The sequence below is a fragment of the Ammospiza caudacuta genome, chromosome 14, assembly GCF_027887145.1.
Source record: "Ammospiza caudacuta isolate bAmmCau1 chromosome 14, bAmmCau1.pri, whole genome shotgun sequence".
Classification (NCBI taxonomy): Eukaryota; Metazoa; Chordata; class Aves; order Passeriformes; family Passerellidae; genus Ammospiza; species Ammospiza caudacuta.
The window spans coordinates 13,088,038-13,107,915 of NC_080606.1; the positions used below are offsets into that span (position 1 = coordinate 13,088,038).

Consider the following 19,878-nt stretch of genomic DNA (forward strand, 5'->3'; position numbering starts at 1 on the left):
GTGTTTCAGTATCTGCAACAGCTCCATTTCAAAATCTCTCAGACAATCTGGACATAGGGTCTGGACCCATGTAATTTGCTTTTTGGTGCCTTGCAGCAGGGTGGGATGAAGCTGTCCCCTTCCAGCACCACCCATAAAATCTCATTATCAACTTTTGTGGGCCAAGATAAACCCTTGGCACAGCAGTCCTCAGCTCCAGCCCTCTGACAGGCCCCACAACACTGCACCAACACAAAGCAGGTGGGCTGATGCTGAAATGGTTCAAACTTGGGCAAATTGTGCAAATCTTTGTCAACACAGAAGATAGGATCAAAACAAGCAGACAGGATGAGAAACTCATGTTTCCAAGTAAGATTTTAAAAGCCACAGCCAACATGTGCTGCTGCCTTCTCTCCCATTTCACACCCTGCTGCCAGACCTTATCCTTCATTCTGAGCAAACAGATGGAGAAGGGAAAGCTCTTCCCTGCCTGCTCCCACCCTGGGAGTCACCAAGGACCTCCAACCACCGTGGAGGTTGTCAGAGCTGCAAAGGACTTGTCAGCCCCCATGCAGAAAATAACATCTTCCTGACAGGCAGTGCACCACACATTTACGGAAGAGCCACCCATCCTACCTGCCAGAGCATCAAAACTGGGTTTAGAGAAACAAAAGCAGGTTTTGGACAGTTCAGAGCCTGCCCATGGTTCACACAACAGGCTGATGCTCTGCCTGCCTTTTGCAAGATTTCTCAACAATGCCTTTTGCCCAGGCAGTGAACCTTTGTGCATGACTTCCCAGCCAGAAAGGTCAGTGTCTCTCCTTACAGACACTTCAAGGCCATCTTAAAAAGCGACACAAATATTTTTATCTCTCTCTATATATATACAGTTCCTAAGAACCTCTCCTCCTAAAATCTATTTCCCTATTGCACTACAGGGTTTGTTTGTTTTTTGTGGCATTTCAGGTAGACCTTGACCAGCAGATAATTTTGACACAGCTAATTTATTGCACAAGACTATCCACTGCTCTTCAATTACGGAAAGCTCAAAATCTGCTATGGGAAGCAGTGCTGCTCAAGCACAGCTTTCGGAAAACACAGGAAAATGCCACTGACTCCTTACAGATCTATCTTTTTTCCCCAGACTATTCTGTCTCAGAGAAGTACCTCCAGCAGCTCCAAGAGAGGCATCTCCAGGTAGCTTCATAAGTCATTTAAAACAGAGGAAGGGGTGCACCCAGATTTTCAGATCCTGCCCACTAAATCCATTCTAGAACATGCCTGGGAACTCCTCTCTGAGCCCACCTTACCAGCAAGCATCAAAATAAGAAAGTGCCCAAGCACCACTGCTTTATTTCATCTTGAATCTCTGCTCCAATTCCAATACAGGACTAAGGACTCTGACACAACATAAACCATGAATAGCAGCAAAGCTAATTCAGACCTACTGATAGTGGGATTTCTTTCCCTAGTCATACTTCACGGACACTTCTGAAGCTGTCCACAGATGCCCTGTGATCCCTAACACAGTGGTTTTAACAACTTCTCCAATTTATTTATTATTAAAAAAGGCCCAGTATTTTACAAATACAGGTATTAATTTCAAATCTATTAACATTATTGAAGTACAGTTACCATCTAACCTAATGTTACAAAGCAAAATAATTTCCTCTAATCCCCTTTGTCCCAGATTTGACAGTGTCTCCCCAGGACACACGTGCAAAGCCAAGCAAGAGCACTACTGACAGTAAATCAAGCTTGCACAGATCCCATTTGGTTGATCATTAAGAAATAATGCTCCAAAATGTAACTCAGACATTCAAAAATGAATGACCAAGCAATCTAATTATGGAAGATATTTCTCAGTCATGTCAGCACTATGTGGTCTTGGCTCATGATCAAGAATTAGCTCTGTCTGGAGCTGAAGAGCTCTGGCTACTCAGTGGTAATCATAGGAGGATGCACTCTGCTACCCAGCATTTAAAACCAGAAAGTTTAGGTCTGTGGGCTGCTTTTCTTGCAGTTTTCTTATGCCACAGTGGGAGATGCCCCTGGAAAGTCACTGGGGGCCCCAGTTTTCCCACACAGAGGTTTGTCCTTAGCACAACCACATCCCTAAAGAACACATCCAAACAACACTGGCACACAGTGTGTGAGAAATCTCATGTCTGGCCTTTTAAATCTGCTAGCAGAGCTGATCCATTCAGGATCCATCCACGGGACTCATCCCATGCAGACAGACCCTGATACAAGACATCACCAAACAGCTTTCAAACACCACAGTGCTACAGCCAGGGGAATGGAAGGGATGAAGGCTGGAGAGCTCCATGTGAGCACAGACCAGTTATGAACACATAAACACCAACCTGGAGCCAAGATCAAAGCCAACACCCTTTGTCAATCTGGCAGTGAACTCCTCTAAGGAAAATGAGTGAAAAGTATGTGTATTTAGGCATGCTTAGCAGAGATCTCATGTTTATGTATATTATGTAGAGAACGCCCATGGTGTGCACTCACTGTCAAGGACACATTCAGCAATAATTATTTCCCAAGTTAAAACTCATCAAATAATGCCCATACAAGGCAACTCTTCATCTACTGTTGAGTGTAAAAACCTCGGCAGCGTTTGTAATTAATCACCATGTGAGCACAGCAAAAACATAACTCTGCCACAGGCTCCTTTCAAGTTAGGTTTTTATTGAATTGTTTGGCAGGGTGTGCAATCACCACATCAGGGGCTGCATGGCAAAAAGAGCTCAAGTAGCAGAGACTGAGTCCAAATATCTACTGCATATGCACACCATCACCACAGCTTGACATGGATTTGCAGCAGATCTTTCTCATAGCCTGTTGCAGCAAGACTTTTCCTTATTTTTCCTTATGATACATATGAGCAGAGAGAGAGAAATGAGGGACTAACAATTATGGAAGATACTTGCTCCTTGGCTGGTTAACAGCACACCTCTGGGGAATGGAGGTCGTTGTTTAAAGACAAATGTGATGGTACATGACATTACCATCTGTACATCCAAGCAAATGCACTCAGAAATGTAATCTTGCAAACTTATGATATAAGCCATTACAGAAACACTGCATTTAGCAGACTCCAGGCACACAGAGTTTCTTCCAAATCAAGTAACTATTTGCAATGTGTTGAAAAACAAGTTTTCATCAAATGAGTAAGTAAGCAGTGCAAACTCAGGGGCTACATGATATTTATAAGCAGCTCTCTTTACCAAACAATTTTCCAAGACCTTTTCAAAATGCTGTTTCTGGGTGTCTAGCATGCTTTCCCAGCCTGCTTCTCCTCACCTCAACCAAGTTCATACTTAAGCTAACTGCAAAACTAGCTAAAGTTTCAGGAGCAGTTTACTGGGAGGTGAGGAGTGGATATTTCTTTAAAAGGCTCCCCACACAGCCCAGCCCCTCACTGGAGCTCAGCAAACAAGCCAGAGGTGGTTTATGGTCTGAGACGTTACTGCTGGACTTTGCTCCCATGTGAGAAATCAGGCTGGGGTAAGGTTGGGTGGTGAAGGAGCAGGAGGCAAACACTGCTGAGGAGCTGAGAGCTGGGCCAGCATTTCAGCCTTGTGCTCTGCCCCTCCCCTCTAGCACACATGGGCCTGTGTCATCTTTAAAGGAGTTTTATGACTTCCTCTGAACCAGCTACCAAAGGAATCCCGGACTGTAATGCCAGACCCTAATCCAATTTCACACTAGACTTGCCTTCTAATTATCACAGAATATTAGGCCTCCACCCATCAGATATAATTGACATGCTACCGAGGCTTTACAAAACCCCCAACAAAGATGACAAGAAACACTAGCATCACCCCTGAGCACAGCTCCACTGCTCCAGCCACATACTAGCAAGGGGCAAGAAGAAGAAAGAAAAGCATGAGCTTGTGATTGACTCTGGTGGAGTCATTGAGACAGACACAGCTACTGAACTGTCCACTCAATCCAATCACCTTCAACTTACCCAAAATACCAAAAATGCCCAGCTTTCCTGGCTACAAAATGATCTGGGGATGCTCAGCACCTCTGGGAATGCACCATGAACTCCTGTCCATCTTCACTGGCACTGCCATAATCCCTACAGGATACCAGCACAGCCCCAGCATAATCGCTGCTCACACTGTTGTTAGATACCTGCTAATGAAGAGCACCATCAAAATACAGTCTTGGCATTTAAATATTTCCAAGTGAAATTACACTCAGCTGTGTGTTTCTCCTTGGTGCTGTGCAGCATTCACATTCTCTGGAAAAATCTCTTTGCCCAGGATTTTTCTCCTGGGAAGCTGAGAAGCCTCAGAGAAAAGGAAAACAATTATTATCTCATTTGCTTCTCCTGTTTTGCTCATGTGGAATCTGTTTAGAGATTGTTTACCCACAGGTGATTGTTTCATTGGATTCTGGTGTGAGTTGTTTTGATTCTTTAGCCAATTAGGGCCAAGCTGTGTTGAGACTCTGAAAAGAGTAACGAATTTTCATTATTATCTTTTTAGCATTGAGGAAGTATTCTGTATTCTTTAGTATAGTATAGTATAGTGTTCTTTAATATAATATAGTATCATAAAATAAAAAATTAGCCTTGTGAGAACATGAAGTCAGATGCATCATTCCTGCCTTCATTGGAACTCCAGCAAATACAATAGAGCAGAGCTCGGGCTCATTTTGCTCCCTCCCTGAGTGGGACCCCTGGGCTCAGTGGGTGCTTTGGTGTGGGTGGCTGGTGGCATGCAGGGCACCAGGAGGAAGGAGATAAGGAGTTGGTGCTCTGCTCCAAAGTCCAGGCTGCCTGTGCTGTAGGGCAGAGGTCCCTGCCATTGGCAGCTGTGTGGGACAAGGAACTCCCATGGCTTTTGCTACCAAAGCAAGGGGAGTAAAAGCAGTCCTCCTGTTCATGCCACTTTGGACTTTTGGGTGGCCCTGGCTGGTCCTGGCTCTTTGCTGAGCCCCTGCATCCAGCTTACTCTTCTCCCTGCCCAAAACTACTCAAGGCAGGGTGAAGGAGCATGTCCTTACAAGTGGAAAACATCGCTCTGCTGCTTCCCAGATACTTGTGTATTTATTCATACACTGCCCTTTAATATAGCTGTTTGCAGTTGGTCTTGTGTTTTTGTTTGGGTTTGTTTGTTTCTTTCTTGTTTTCTTTTTCCCCCTTCTCTTCTGTGTAAAGTTGGGCTCAGAATTGCAGCAGGTTCCACAGTGCCTATTTTTGGATCCTGCAATAGGGAATTAATCTCTCTGGAAGTTAATTAACATGTCTCTTGTGTTCCAATTTATAGATTATGTTATTGTTTGTATAAAGCCTGGGATATTTTTTTTAAATTTTATTTTAAGTCGAAAACAGGAAATTGTGGCTGAATTCCACGAGCTTTGTTTCTTATTTGAGGAATTAAAAACATCTTTAGGTTTTGGGGTTTTTCAAAAAAACTTTTGCTTGGGTCACAGCTGCCAGTTCACATGCCTTTAGTGCTCTTACTGCTGAGGAACTCATGGAAATGGAAGCTCTGCTTTGTGTCCTGGTTTTGCTTGTGCAAGCAGGAAAGATTCACTTCTGTTGAGCCCTGAATAGCTGATAACATTGGAAAGGGGGATGGATGGATGGATGGATGGATGGATGGATGGATGGATGGATGGATGGATGGATGGATGGATGGATGGATGGATGTTCAGCCACACAGCCACAGTCCCAGTGCCTTGGGACAGTGCTGCTTGCCTTGAAATGTGCCACCAGCAGCTCTTGGCAGAGGAGATCTGTCTCACCAAGTGCCTCCACAAAACCATGGATGTCTTACATCCCTCTGAGTTGCTTTTGTAATTTTTAGGGGTATTTTTCCACATAAAAGATGATCCTCAGAATCACCAGGGTCATCCACTGTCAGATCTGGGACTTGCCAGTGGGCTGGCACAAACAGGTGAGCCTGGGTGCATCTCACAAGAGCCTACTGTGTGGCTCTGAAATGTCGTTTTGTGCACTGACACTGGAATCAGCTGTGTTTGAAAAGGAAAAAATGACTGGAAAAGTGGTTGCCAGTGGCATATTCCTGCTTTTTTCCTGCCTGCCCACGTGTGGTGCCACCCAGCACTGGTGTGAACATCCCTGGAGGTGCTTGGTGGAGGGTCTGGGGCATGCAGAGGGAGAGGGGCCAAAAGTAGAGGGAGAAAATGTTTAGAAGGAAAACGATTCCAATTTAAATGACATTGCTTGTGATGGAATCAGTTTTGGTAAGAGGCTGGTTTTTTGGGGTTTTTTTTTGCAAATACCTGAAAGCTTCAGGGGAAAAATAAATACAAACAAGCAGGTTTTTGGCTTTGTTTTGCCTTCTTGGTGGGGGATTTGAGAAAAAAAAAAGTCTCACAAGGAAAGTGACTGTCTCCCAGCCAGATCTCTTCTATTTGCTATTCCTTGTGCCTCAGACTTCAGTAATTCTGTGTACTTGCTGTTCCAAACAGATTCTCTTCTCCTCCACCCCTCTTCCCCCCTCTAATTGCATGACATTATACTTGGTGAGGTTTTTTGGATTACCCCAGTATAATCTGCTGACCAATCTCTGTTGAATTTTGAAGTCTGCTGGCTGTATGCAACTTCTTTTTCCTGTGACTTTTACCCTTAGGAAAAGCTAAGAGTTACTGACTGCAGGTATTGGGCTTTTTACATGTTCTTTGGCAACTGCTAAAGGGGCTCAGTCATCCTCAAGGTGGGTTGATCTATTATCTGTATCCAATCTCCCCACCACAGAAGTGAGAAAGAAAGAACAATAATTTTCACCATACCTTGTCCCTCATATAACACCACTCACTTAGTGTGTGTAGGCAGATATGTTATGAGAACTATTTCATGCCTAAAGAATTTAGTGATAATAAAGAGAATTTGCATTTCCTAAGTTCTCTCTCAGAGATACCATGGAGGGTTTCTTGGTATTGTTTTTTTTAATTAAGTAACAACTCTTGGTTTCCTGTCTTAGCTAGAGCCAGGGAGAATCCTCCAGTTAGCCAGAGTTATTTCCTTTTCAGATTTGCTTAAATAATAAGTTTAATTATGTAATATTTTAATATTCTTTTTCCCCCCCTCACCTTATTTGTATATTCAGGTCTTTGTGTGGTTTCTCTCCCTTTTGATGTTTGCAGAAATGTATTATCTTCATCTGTCTGGTTAGTGTTTGGTATGCCACTAATTGACTCAATATCCTGTTTGTTGGAATGAAAGCAGGCTCTATCATGGCATATTTTTCCGGGGTGTAAAACCTTGCAGTATTGGGCCACCCTGTCAGGTAGGAAATTGTTGGCTGTGCTGTGGAAACGAAGCAGTGATGGTATTTTTCCTCAGGTGAGCTGGGTTTTAGCTTCTAATGAACTCTTTAAACCTCACTGAAGGCAAGATCCTGCATCCTCCTTGCTCAGACATCACCTGCAAAGGGCAGAGTCCCCAGCCCAGGGATGCTGTAGAGTTTTTGGGTTTGGTCCTTGGGGTCTTCCACCTGAACCTCTCCCATGGCCCCAGCCTCAATTTGAGAGCTGGGCAGGAGGGGATCTCAGTTGACCAATGATGCTTCTCTGGGCTGCTGTGGAGAGCAGAGACAGATCTTTGTCCTTTGTCTGGGGCTGAAGAGCTGGGTTAGGAGTGTGGGAACGGCTCTCCTGGTCTATCCCTGCCCAGGAGGGATGTTCCAAAATCACTCTGGTTGACCTCAGCAGACACCATTTACCCAGGCTTGGTCTTTCAGGGACTGCCTCTGTCATCAGGTCCAGGATGAGCTTTGCAGTGGTTATTTGGACTTGGGTGGGTGGATGCAAGAGCCCTCTTTGTGTCCTAAGTTGCTCTTTCCAGTAGAAAATTAAGTTTCTTAATGTGCATTTGGCTTAATGTACACACATGGATATAAATCTCTCTTGTTCTCTGCACTCCCTGACCCTCTTGGCAGTAAATTTGGGAACCCAAAGCTGTCAACAAAGCAAAATGGAAAAATAGAAGCCAGACAGACCTCGGTTGTATACGATATTTTAAGTAACTGTAGGTACGCGCTATGGAAATAATTAGGATTATTTGTTGTGTTGAAGGGAGGTATGTCACTGAGGTATTGTGTGCACTGCCATTCCTGTGCCTGCAAGATGGATTAGCAGCTGAGTTAACAGATGCAGTAAAGCTCAACTGAAAATAGTTCACTGTTGTTAAGCGTAGGTGAAAGGGCTTTGGTTTGGGTATCAAAGAGTGTATTTTGACTGCTTGACAAGTTTGTAAAAAAAAAAATCATTTCACTATTATAAGCTCTCTCTGTGAGTCTGGGGAATTTTTTTGTGCCATTAGAGTAATCAGCAAAAAACTGAAATGCACATTGATTAATAACCTAAGTGGAAGTGCAGGGGAAACAAGTGGCTTTAACATTTAAAAGGCAAATAAATCATTGATATAAAACGGTTGCTAATTGGGTGGGATGTTAAATATGGTGCATGCTGGCACATGGTGCTAAACTGTGGTACTTCCATAACCTACCAGTCAGATTTGGGAGCTGACTACATGAAGACATCTCCTTGCCTAAAAAGTCCTGTGTGGTTGGGTAAAAGGTTCAGGTGGGGATGAGAATCCATGATGGTGGAATCCGGGACCAAGATCTCCTGTGACTCTGAAAGGGATGGAGCCCCATGCCTGAATGGAGAGTGGTGCTGGCTGTTGACCTTCATGGTGAGGAGCTGAGTTAGGGAACATGGGGTGTGCTCACTCTTTTGGTGCTTTTCAGGTGTGAGATCCCAGCAGAGTTACTAATGCTCTGAGGAGGGAACAAAGGAAAGCTGACCCTGGTTACATGAGCCTTTAGAATGGGAAATAATTCACAATGGAAAATGGGGTATGTTATTTTGTATCTGGTGACAGATGTGGGGAGGCTGCTGCACAGAGTGCTCCTCCTGGAAGTGTGTAATTGAATCAAGGATTTGGGATGGTTCTAACACCATGCACTCAGGAGCACTGGGGGAAGTACAGCCCCAGATGCACCAGCCTGGTTTGCCCTGCTCTGATCAGAGGGTGCCAGCAGCTCTGCATCATTTTCAGGATGTGAGCACAGGATTCTAACTCTGCTGCCCGTGGTGGATGTGTCACCATTGTTAGCAGGATCTCAATGCTGTTTTATATCCCTTCCTTCCTGGCACGCGACCATCTCCACAGGAGTATTCTCCCCAGTAAAATAAACACAAGGCCGACAGCAGCACAGCTTTAAAGCAAGCAGAGAACACTGACCACCCAGTGAAAAAGGAGAGCTCTGATAAGAGGCATCAAATAAAAATTCAAGTTTGCTGCTTCTGCCAGGAAGAAGGCATATCTTGAAGCAGCATGTGTGTGTGACAGCCGAGGAGGAGGTGGCAGGGCTGCTTTGAGGGTAGCAGTGTACCCCAGAGACAGATATTTTTTCTCCCTTTGGAGGGAAAACCTATTTTCTCCATTTGCAAGAGTATTGCCTACTTGGGGCTTTTGGAGTCAGGACTTCGGGCTTGTAGTAACTGGAAGCATAAACAAAAAGATGACAAGGTTTAAGGGTTCAGGTGTGGCAAAGTCCAGCTGTAATCTAACAGTTGGGAAATCAGGCACCTCCCCTGTCTCTGCACACCCCCAGCGTCACCAAAGGCACCTCTGTACAGGACAGAACACTGAACTTTGGACTCCTTCAATCAGGAACAGTTAAAACCCCAGGCAGAATGAGTTTGCTTGGGCAACTTGTCCAACCACACCTGCTGAGAATCACAGGCCCCTGGTGCCCCCAGACCCCACTCTGATCCCCTCCCTTGGCACAAGGCAGATAAACAGGGGTTTGCCCAGAGGGTCCTGCAGCATTGAAGGGCATCATCTCTCCATCCTCTGGCTGGGACACATGCAAACTTCACTTTCTTCCAGGCAGGGACAGATCTTCCCTAAAGCACAGAAATACAATGTGAATAACTCCTTTTGGTCTGGCTGCCCTCTAGTACCACTTGATGATGGACGGTTGGCTCCAGACAGCATTTCACACGCTGTGGCTTGCTCAGGACCAAGCCTGAGGGCTTTTGCTTCTTAAATCCCCCCTTATTCAAGCTCGGAGATACCCGTGGCCTTTCTGCAAGACCGGATAACCAGCCTGACCTAGGAGGGGAGGCAGGGTCCTCTAAACACCTTCAACAGCATTCAAAACAAACCCATAGCACACAGAGTCCTTCAGCAGTAGTGTCCTGCCAGCCCCCGGGGGACACTTGGGGGACATCAGCTCCTTGCACAGAGCAAGAGCTGAGCAAAGCCTGCAAAAACAGCGAGGATGCTTCTCACCAACTGCAGAAATACTTTCTCCAACAGCCTTGAAATCTTTAAGGGCAAACTCAACTTTTGTATTTTGCAATTCCTCCACGCAGCAACTTAAACCAACCACAACCCTACCTGAGCCCTCGTAAATCCCAGCCTTCCCCCTCACAGAACAGAGCCGCTCCCCGCACGGCCACATCCTGCCGCCCCTCGCAGGACAATTAGCCTTAATCCTCGTTAGTTCTGTACGTTTCCTTTAAATCCTGTTACCGCATTCCTCCGTGCACTGGAGCGCGGCCCGGGCGGCCTCCCCCGGCCTCCTCCGCGGCGGTGCCGGTGACCCCGCGGTGCCTCCCGGCTCCTGACCCGCCGGGGCTCGGCGGCTCCCGAGGGCCGCTCCGCTCCGGACTAATCTATCTTCGCTGATTAGTTCTTAATCAGGAAGGCAGACGTGAACAAAGGGTGCGGATGAAAAGAGAAGCGGGCATGGAGGGGGTTCAAATAGGAGAAAAAACCAAAGATTTTCTTCAAGGAAAGGTTCCCCTTTGCTGGTTTAGGAAGCAGCTCTGAAAACCCGGTCCAAAAGCGGCGTTTGAAGTCGAGCTACTTTCATATTTATAACGTTTGAGTCACTCCAGAAAAGCTATGCCAAAGCAGACCGAGTTGGACTACTACAGTCATTTATTTTGGAAGTTTATCCAAGCCTTGGTTAAAGATAAGAAATGTGCCTGGATGTGGAAGAACATCAGAGCCAGGCTACCAGAGCAGCGGGGAGCTTCCACCCCTTTTGATAGCACCAAGGCACGAGATGGTATCAGTACAATCCAAAATGTACTTATTCCTTCCTGGAGAGGCAGGGGAAGGCCTGGCAAGTTCTTGTTTGTCCTTGGAAGGCATTCCTGCCATGCTAATGTTATGCAAAGATCCAGCTTAGAAATCTCAGGCACAATCAAGGCATTTAGACCTGACTCATTAATGGCCAACAGTTAATATGCTGGAGCTGTAATTCCTCTGTCTGTGGACTTGAGGGTGTTTAAGCCAAATCCATTATATATATATATATATATATATATATATATATATATATATATATATATATATATATTACAGCTACACTGTTGATCTGTTACTGAAGATAGGACGCACCTCTCTGTCCAAAACACTCTGAAAAACAAAAGTAAACCCAGACTTTTCCAGGTCTTTATTGCTTTCCGAAGCCACTAAGTGCATCAGTCTTCCTAAATCTGGGAAATCAGCAGCATATCTTACCACTAAGTGCCCAAGCAAAATTCTCCATGAAGCATAAGTTCAACAGAATGTAATTACCTCAAAAGCAGCACCTGAATGTCACAATTACAAATCAGTCTTTGGAGCTTGCAACCCTCCTTTCAATTCAAAGTTTAAGGCAACACCAACAGACCAAAAACCAGGGTCTTGTGAAAAACTGATCTGCAAACACATGGTCAACATATTGCCAAATTGGAGAGACACCTCAAAAGAGTGACAACGCGAACTTTTGGGACTTCAAATAAACAAATTTGAACTAATCAATCTGGAAAGTCTGTTTTCTATTTGTGGCTTTGGGTTTGCTGTTTCATGTTTCTTTCTTTGTCTTAGCTGTTTGTTTGCTTTCAATTACACAGGCCCCCCCTTATCCTAACCTCTGAATCTCCCTGTGCCGTGCCAGCCGGGAGGCAAGCAGCAAGGCACCGTGGAATATCAAATCCTGGAATATCAAATGCGAGCTAGAGGATGAGCCAGAAGAGGCTCCTTCTTCAAAGGCTGGTGGTTTTGCTCTCAAATCAGCTTTTTTTGGTGCATCCCCTCCACATAAAGGTATGGCACCAGTAGTTTGGCGACTGTTCCTCTGCAGTATTTGCTGTTTCACAGGTCATCAGGAGGTAGCGAGCAAAGCTTACCAGATGTGGCTTTTATCACCTCAAGTGGATCTATTTTCTTTATGGGAACCCTGGTTTCTAAGGTTTTATCAGATCACTGCGATTAGAAAAGCCTCACTTACACGCTCAAAAGCTCCTATAAAACCTGTAGTTCAAGGTTTATTTGGTCTAGGTGGTTTTCAACTTGGAGGAATGACTTGCAGACACAAGTAATTTGTCCTATAAGCTTTGACTGACCAGTTGCAAAGTACGCTCAAACTGCGCCTGCCTCCTGAGCAAAATTCCATCAACTCACTGACCAAAAGATGTTCTTTTAAGAATATTTTCAAAAAAGAGGGAAAAGAAGGGGGGAAAAGGGCTTGCATTAAAAAGGAAGTTTCAATTACTTTGTGAAATCAAGCAGAAAAATTAAGATCCAAGCAAACTTTATTAGCTCTGACAAGCAAATGCCGATGCCTTTGTTTCCTATGTGTGCAAAAGTTTTACTAAGGAGGGGTGTGTGTGGTTTTGGGTTTGATTTTGCTTCTTTTTAAGCCACAGAAATATGCCTTTTTTTTTTTTTTTTTTTTTTTTTACATGCTTTGCTACAACTGGGTTTCCTAAGTACATTCGAACGAGGGAACTGGCACAGAGCTATCACAAAGCAGCTGATCCTTCTCCACACATCCACCAACATTTCCATGTGTCAATAGTCCTTCATGGCCACATTTATCTATGTAAAAACCCATATTAATAAGCCCTTCTCCTGCAGGCAGAGCATGCCAAGGAGAGTAACAGTGCAGATAATATAAGAACTTAGAGCAGGTTAAGAGACTCCAGAAAGAAAATACACAAAAGGCCAGATTTTTCGAATTAATTTTGCATCCACACATTTTTCAAGGCAGTTTGGCTCCTATTAAGTATTTCATATTCAGTTTGTAGGCTGCAGTCTGGGGGCGACCAGAGGGGTCTGTGGGAGCACAGCAGGACTCTGAAGGCTGCAATATGGGGAGCTGTGGTCCCCTGAAAACCAAGTTTTGGGCTTATAAAGTTTGAGAGAGCTGCGCTGCCTACTGCCCCACTCAGGCCCTGCACTGCTCCTGCTGAACAAACCATCTCCCCTGCCAAACCCCCCCTGGCTCCCAGGCCCAGAGGCAGGGTGGGCTGCAAGTTGGTGGAGCAGTTATTTCCACCGCCTCGAGGACCAGAAAGTCTCATTTGCTTAGAAAATAAAACTCAGTCCAAGAGCAGGTCCTGGGCAGACATAAATGAGACTTCAGTTCTAAGTGGAAAGTTTTCCACAAGACTTTTTCATAGCAACACGGAGACTGTTTTGGCACCAGAGGGAAGGCAGAGCTGCTCCACAATTCCAGCTCCCTGGTTTCTCCCCAGTTTAGCTCAGCACAGGATGACCTTCTCAGCCCAGACATGGGCAATGTCCCTTCCACAATGAGCAGTTTGGGGCCAAATATTCCAGCTGAGCAGCTCCACTGCAGAGCAGCTTTCCAGGAGTCTGGAATAAGCACTGCCATCACCCCAGAAATGCCTCTCCAGAGCATCACAGACACAACTCAATTCTGAGGAACCCTGGCTACATCTCAGAACACAGCTGCACACTATGCACACCCAGAAAAGCAGCAAGCTTCTGGAATGCTGCATTTTCCAGCCTTGCCCACAAAGCCACACAAAGGCCTTTCTTGCTTCATCAGTGACCCCAGGGATTGCTGTCAACCCCTTGATCCAGCCTGCCTTCCTGGGAAGGAAGGTGATGCTGCTCTGCCCCAGGTCTTCACTCTGCTGCTCATGACTGTACGAACAGCTGGACCAGAAAGAGCCACCAACTAAAGGGGTTTCAGAAATAATTAGCTGGCATCAATCTGATGCAAAGCAGGGTTGGGAAAACAAGCTCAGATGAAGGGCTCTGGGAGGGATAGCCAGCAGAACTTGATCTTGCAGCAGCTCTTGCACTGCAGATGCAGGACCAAGGCACAGATCTGTGCCTCCCAGCTCATCCCTTCCCTCAGTCAGAGCTCCCAGGGGCCAACTGGGACATGCAGTAGGCTCTCTGTGGCTATCAGACTATCTTGGCTTGCCAGGCCATCAGAAGAAAGGCATGGGAAATTAATAAGCAATCTGTGAATCTCATATTGCGTTGGCCAAAAAAAAAAAAAATTTAAAAAAAATCATACACTGCTGCCTAGAGCAGGACACCACAATTTAATAGGACTTTCCAATTTAAAGGTTAAAAACCTCACACCACGTGTTACTGCAGAAGGCAGGAAAGAACACGTAGCTCAAAGGGGATGCCAGCACTGAAAACGAGGAGGTGGGTCAGGTTTAAATCTAAACAGGCCCACCACACATCCATCCTAGGGCCACTGTTTATAATCAGAGAAAGGCAACTTTATACACAAAGATCACACACTAGTGGTTCCTGGCTGTTCCCAGGGAAAAAAAAGCTGCTTTTCAGCTGAACTTTCCAAGAACTGTTCATGTCAATAAGACAAACCTCCAGAAATGCACATGGTCAAGGCTAAAGCAACACATGGAGAAAGGCAAATAAGCAGCACAACAGGGAGCAGGGGACATCCAGTGCCAAAAACCAAAGGTGCAACTTGCCCAGGACCTTTGGAACTCCCTAAAACTGGGCCACCAGACAGACAGAGGGTGTCAGTGAAAATCCTTCCTCCAGCTGGAGGCACAGCTCCAGATTCAATCCCCCTGAAGGAAAAAAGAAAGGGATGGTGCCTGGAGAGGCAAGAGGCACCAACCCAAGCACAGGGCAGGACATTCGCCCAGAGATCCCAATAGTGGGGTCACTGCCTCCTCCCCAGGGAGCAGCAGCACTGGGACAGGAGCACAGCCTGTGCCCCAGTGATGTCCAGAACCATCTCCTGCATCTCCCACCTCCCTATTTATCTCCCCTCGGACAAAACACCTCAGAGCTAAGACCACAGCACGGTTTGTAAATGAGATTTTCTAACCTGCAAAACGTGCTTTTAAGCCCTTGACTGCTGCTCCCACCAAGTGTTACTTTTCCAAGAGCCAGGTATCCGTTGCAGAAGCCACCCAGCTCACACAAGCACTGCACTGTGTTCTGCTGGCACAACACGACCTACGTCCAAAAACCCATCCCGCTGCTGAAACAGACTCCCAATGTATTCCCGGGCTGGAGGCAGCAGCCTGCCAGTGTTTGTGGAAAAGGCGAGGCTCAGCAGTTTAACCCACCCCGGCGAGGCGGCAAGGGGGGAGGAAGAGAGGGGAGAAAGGATTAAGATAAGGATATCACAAAATTAGGAATTCCTCCTTCTCCCCCTCTCCACAATGCCCTATCTTGCCTGCTCTCCTTGGGGCAGCTGTGAACACCAGCCTTATCTGCCACAGCTTCACACGGGCACTCCTCCTCCTCACCACAGCACACAGAAATCCCAACATCCCTGCAACAATTCCCAAGCCAATTTCTGTGCTGCCACCTTTGTTTGAGCAAATCCCTCCCAGGAGGGACAGCAGCATCTCAAATGACAACAGGAGAATGCAGGAGGCCACTTCAACCTTCGAAAATTAAAGCTTTTTGAACTCCCTACCCTCCTCCCAAACACATTTCACAGTGTAAACATGTGCCTTCTCATTGCTGCTCCACATGAGACATGGCACAGAGTCACATTTTCTTAGGTAATTTGGAAGAATCAAGTCTGGGGGACAGCTCAGCCCTGGTGTTGCACAGACTGTTCACCTGCAGACCCCAGCTTTGATCTCCTCTCTTGAACAGCAGCTTTGGTGGGATGGGAAAACACACTGAGCTGACAGCACCCAATTGCACCAGGGGACAATTGCACTGAGGTTTTGCTGGCAGGCAGTGAAGGGGTTTCTTCTGTCTCCTTAAGCACAGCCCTGAGCAAGCTGGGGGGAGCAGGGAGTGCAAACAGGACCTTTGCCATCCACCTCCCAGGTGGGACCATTGACATCCACCAGCAGGAAGGTAAACAGCCCTGGCTCTGGGAGCCCCAGGGAGGGATGGCTGATTAGAAGGATGGGATGGATTTACCAGTTGTGTTAGTTTTTACCCTTTTCTGAATCAGGAAGAGGAGCTCCCCTCCCTCCCCACAGCCACTGCTGTGCCCTGGCTCCCTCCATGAGCAGAAATACTCTGAAATAAAGTTTGCAGCTAAAAAAAGCCTGGAGGAGCCATGGGCAGCCCCTGCAATGGGGAGGCTCTGAGCAACCCGCCAGCTACACGGGGAGATCCTGGCAGGGCTGAGACAAGGCTTTGGAATGAGGATTGGCGGCAAATCTGTGGCAAATCCACGTGGGCTGGGTGTCTCCAGTGGGTGACACTGTGCTGTGACCAGAGCAGCTTCCTGGGGATGCACCCAAACCAAGCAGCACCAGCCAGGGGCCTGCAGCAAAGCTCTGCTGGCCATGCTGGTTCAAAGCCGTGTGCCTGGGGCTCAGCCAAGGAGATAAATGCAGGGAGCACAAAGGACACAGAGGGCAGAAAACCAGGAGCCAGAAACTGTCCCATGAGAGACCAAGTGCTGGCCACCACTCCGTCAGTGTTTCTGTCCAAAAGCCAAGACTTACTTTTCTTTCTAAATACTACCCCTCCTGCTTAAAATAGAAAATAAAAAACAATAAAAATAAAGTTCCCTGTCCTCACACCACCAAAGGAAGAGGCAGGAATGGGAAAAGTGTAGCCCTCCAGCCTGGACACCCTTGGACAAAAGTCCAAGCTAACACTTAAGCCTTGAAGCTTCACTTGAGCCCCCCGTAAGAAGAAGATTTCCAAGGCTGCCACAGGCTCAGGGACAGCTCCCCTCCTGCTCCTGTGCTATTTTCAAACAATGACATTTCTTCCAAAACAAAGTGTTTTGCAATCCTTGAGCAATTCTTTCCTTTTCCAATAAAAAGTGAAATTCTCTTCATTCTCAGCCAGTTGGGACTCTCAACCACAGGCACTGCCACCAGCTCCAAATCCATCCACCCTGCAGATGGCTACGTCAGAACTCCAGCCCAGGCTCCTGCACTGCACTGGCTCCAGGCAGGTCTTGCTGCACCACTGCTCACAGAATACTGGGAGAGGTTAAATTTTAACTTGGAACTCCTTCCCTGAACTGCCTGACTTGTCTTCTGAACCTCCCTCCTGTAATTGAGGGATTTCACTTAATCTATTTAACTTCCAAGTGTGCTCCTTCTGCCATAACTTGTTTCCCCAAAAAGAAATTGCTTAATGTCTTGCAATATTAATATATATATATATATAACTGAAAATCCATGGAGTTGAATATGACCTATTTCTCATAGCAATATAAGTATTTCCAGGTCCTAGCAAAGGCACAGTAAAAAGTAGCTCTACAGCAAAATGAGACTGAAGCCAATAAAGAGATTTGCTTTGAAAGAAATTAATATGAATCAAATCCAAGGCAGCAGATTTCATGGCACAATCTGCCTATGTTAACTGCCCAGTAGTCTCCCAAACTGCCTGTCCAAAGGCAACACACAGTAAAATTTACATTCTGTGGTCACTCAGACAGACATCTGGTGCAAAGGCTTGCACTTTAAAATAAAAACCCATTGAAAGCTCTTCTTAAAGAGCTTTGCAGTTTAAAAACAACACCTAGGAACTATGTGGGACTGAGCAATTTAATCCCAAAAGAAACATGGGCAGTACCAGTGCTCATCCCTGGACCCAGCTGGGAGAACACAAGGGGTTAAACATGTGGTGGGCTCTTGCAGCAGGAGCATGAAGGGCCTATTTAAAAAGAAGAACCAGAAATAAGGAATTTTGCCAGTTTTTACCCCTGATAAATCCACATTCCAGTCTGTCAGCTATCTTGTTATCCCCAGAGCTGCTGAAGTGTCTTTGGCTGTAACTATGCATGACTCCAGCTTTGAGTAATGGAAATAAAGTATGTGCATTGCGACTGCAGCGTTCCTTCCCCAACCCCAGAAAAAGAAAGGCAGAGCAGGAGGAGATCCTAGAGAAGCTCAGGAATTTTGTGCAGAGAAGTTGGAAAGCTGTTCACACCCTACATCAGCTGCCCACTGCACCAAACCCGCCTGGGGAGAGATGCCTACAGCTTGTAGAGGAGATGCCAAGTTTTAGCCTAACACAGCAGCTCTTACTGTCTGCAATAACAAACAAATACTCTTCCAGATTCACAAGTCCAGTTTAGCTGGCAATTCATAGTCAGTAAACATTTGGAAGCAGTATTGCAAAATTAAACAAAGCTATCATTTACAGGAAACCCTGCCTCGAGTACAAATTATAGAGTTGTTAAGTTTATCTGGGAATGCCTTGCCCCTGAGTGCTGTATAATTATTCCTAAATCTTTCAGGAAAGAATGCAAATATTTTGAAGCCGTAATTCATTGACAAGGAGGAAGTCTCATTTAACCTTTTGTGCATATTTTGATACCTAGAAATTAACCCTTACTTCCCACAACTATTTTCCAGGATCCTACTGAGCCAGTTGGGCAGCAAGTGGACCCACAGCCCTTGTTTTGGCCAGGCTGGACAGGAGCACCAGGCTCACCCGGCATCCTTGCCCGCTCCCAAACTGCCTCTACAGCAGCTTCAGGGCTGGTTTGGAGCAGCCCTGTGCCAGCCAGGCTGCTCCACTCACAGAGCCTTCCCCAGAAGGAAGGCTGCTGAAAAGACTGGCTGTTCTTACAGGAGTTACAGCAGGGAGAGGTATAAAGGAGCCTTTAGTAATGCAGAGGGCTGAGTTATGTGGAGTTTTCACCAGCAAGGCGCCTGCACCACGATCCCCTTGGTGGGCTGGATTCACCAGGGCTGAGCCTCATCTATTCCAGCCTCCTCTACCCACCAAGCCACAGCTCCTCAACCAGCCCCAATTAACTCATGTTGATTAGCAGAAGCCACATGGCCAAAAGCAGTCACACCTTTCCCTGTCCCCATAAAAGTGTTTTGGTTTGGAAAGAAGAAGGAGGCAAACTCATCCTCTGCTCAGGACCCTCCAGCATCCAGACCCTAATCTACCAGTGGCAACAAACTGACATATATATCTAAAGAAACAGTCACTTACAGCCAAAGAGGAGAGGACATGCATCCCCCAGGACATCTGCAGCGTCATACACACAGAGCCCACACTCCCCATGCACCCCTGGGTGAGCACCCAGTGCTCCATGGGGACCCATTCTGCTCCAGCCCAATGCTGTGCCAGGCTCAGCCACATCTTCCAGCTCTGAGACCCTCCTGCACCCACTACTGTGTTACAAAGGAAAAAAACCCACCCAACCAAACAACAGCCAGCCTTACCTTTCCAAAGGCAGCACTCACGCTATTGTGTTTTCCTCCGAGTGACATTATTAATTCAGAAGAGCTCAGCAGTGGGTGTTATCCCCTGGTACTCACAGCAGCTCCTGGGCACAACAGCTGGGCTGGAGCACCCATTTCCCAGCTGGGCGCTGCAGGAGGCAGGAACCTGCAGCTGGGGGCATCGCCACTGTTCTCAGTTACTCAGACATGGAATGCTAACAAGGTTAGGCTGCAGCAGTGACAGACCAACATCCATGATGCACATCCACTGTCACAGATCAGGGCTTCTGACATGGTGGAACTGGGAGACAAAAAGACCTGGCTTCTTCCTCTGGGTGGAAGCAGGTCACTGAATTCCCTCCCTTGCAAGCAGGTAAGCCCAAGAGTTTTCAGAACGAAGATGAGAGAACCTCACGCAAAATGGATTTAAACCCAACTCTGTTAAGATGCCGGGATGCTCCAAACCACTGTGAT

The 19,878-nt window shown here is 46.4% G+C and overlaps 1 protein-coding gene across 1 annotated transcript in view; it reads right to left on the minus strand.

Annotated features, from left to right (window-relative positions):
• Positions 1 to 19,878, minus strand: part of GPC4 (glypican 4) — a 67,970-nt gene that overhangs the window by 38,360 nt on the left and 9,732 nt on the right. The window lies entirely within an intron of this gene.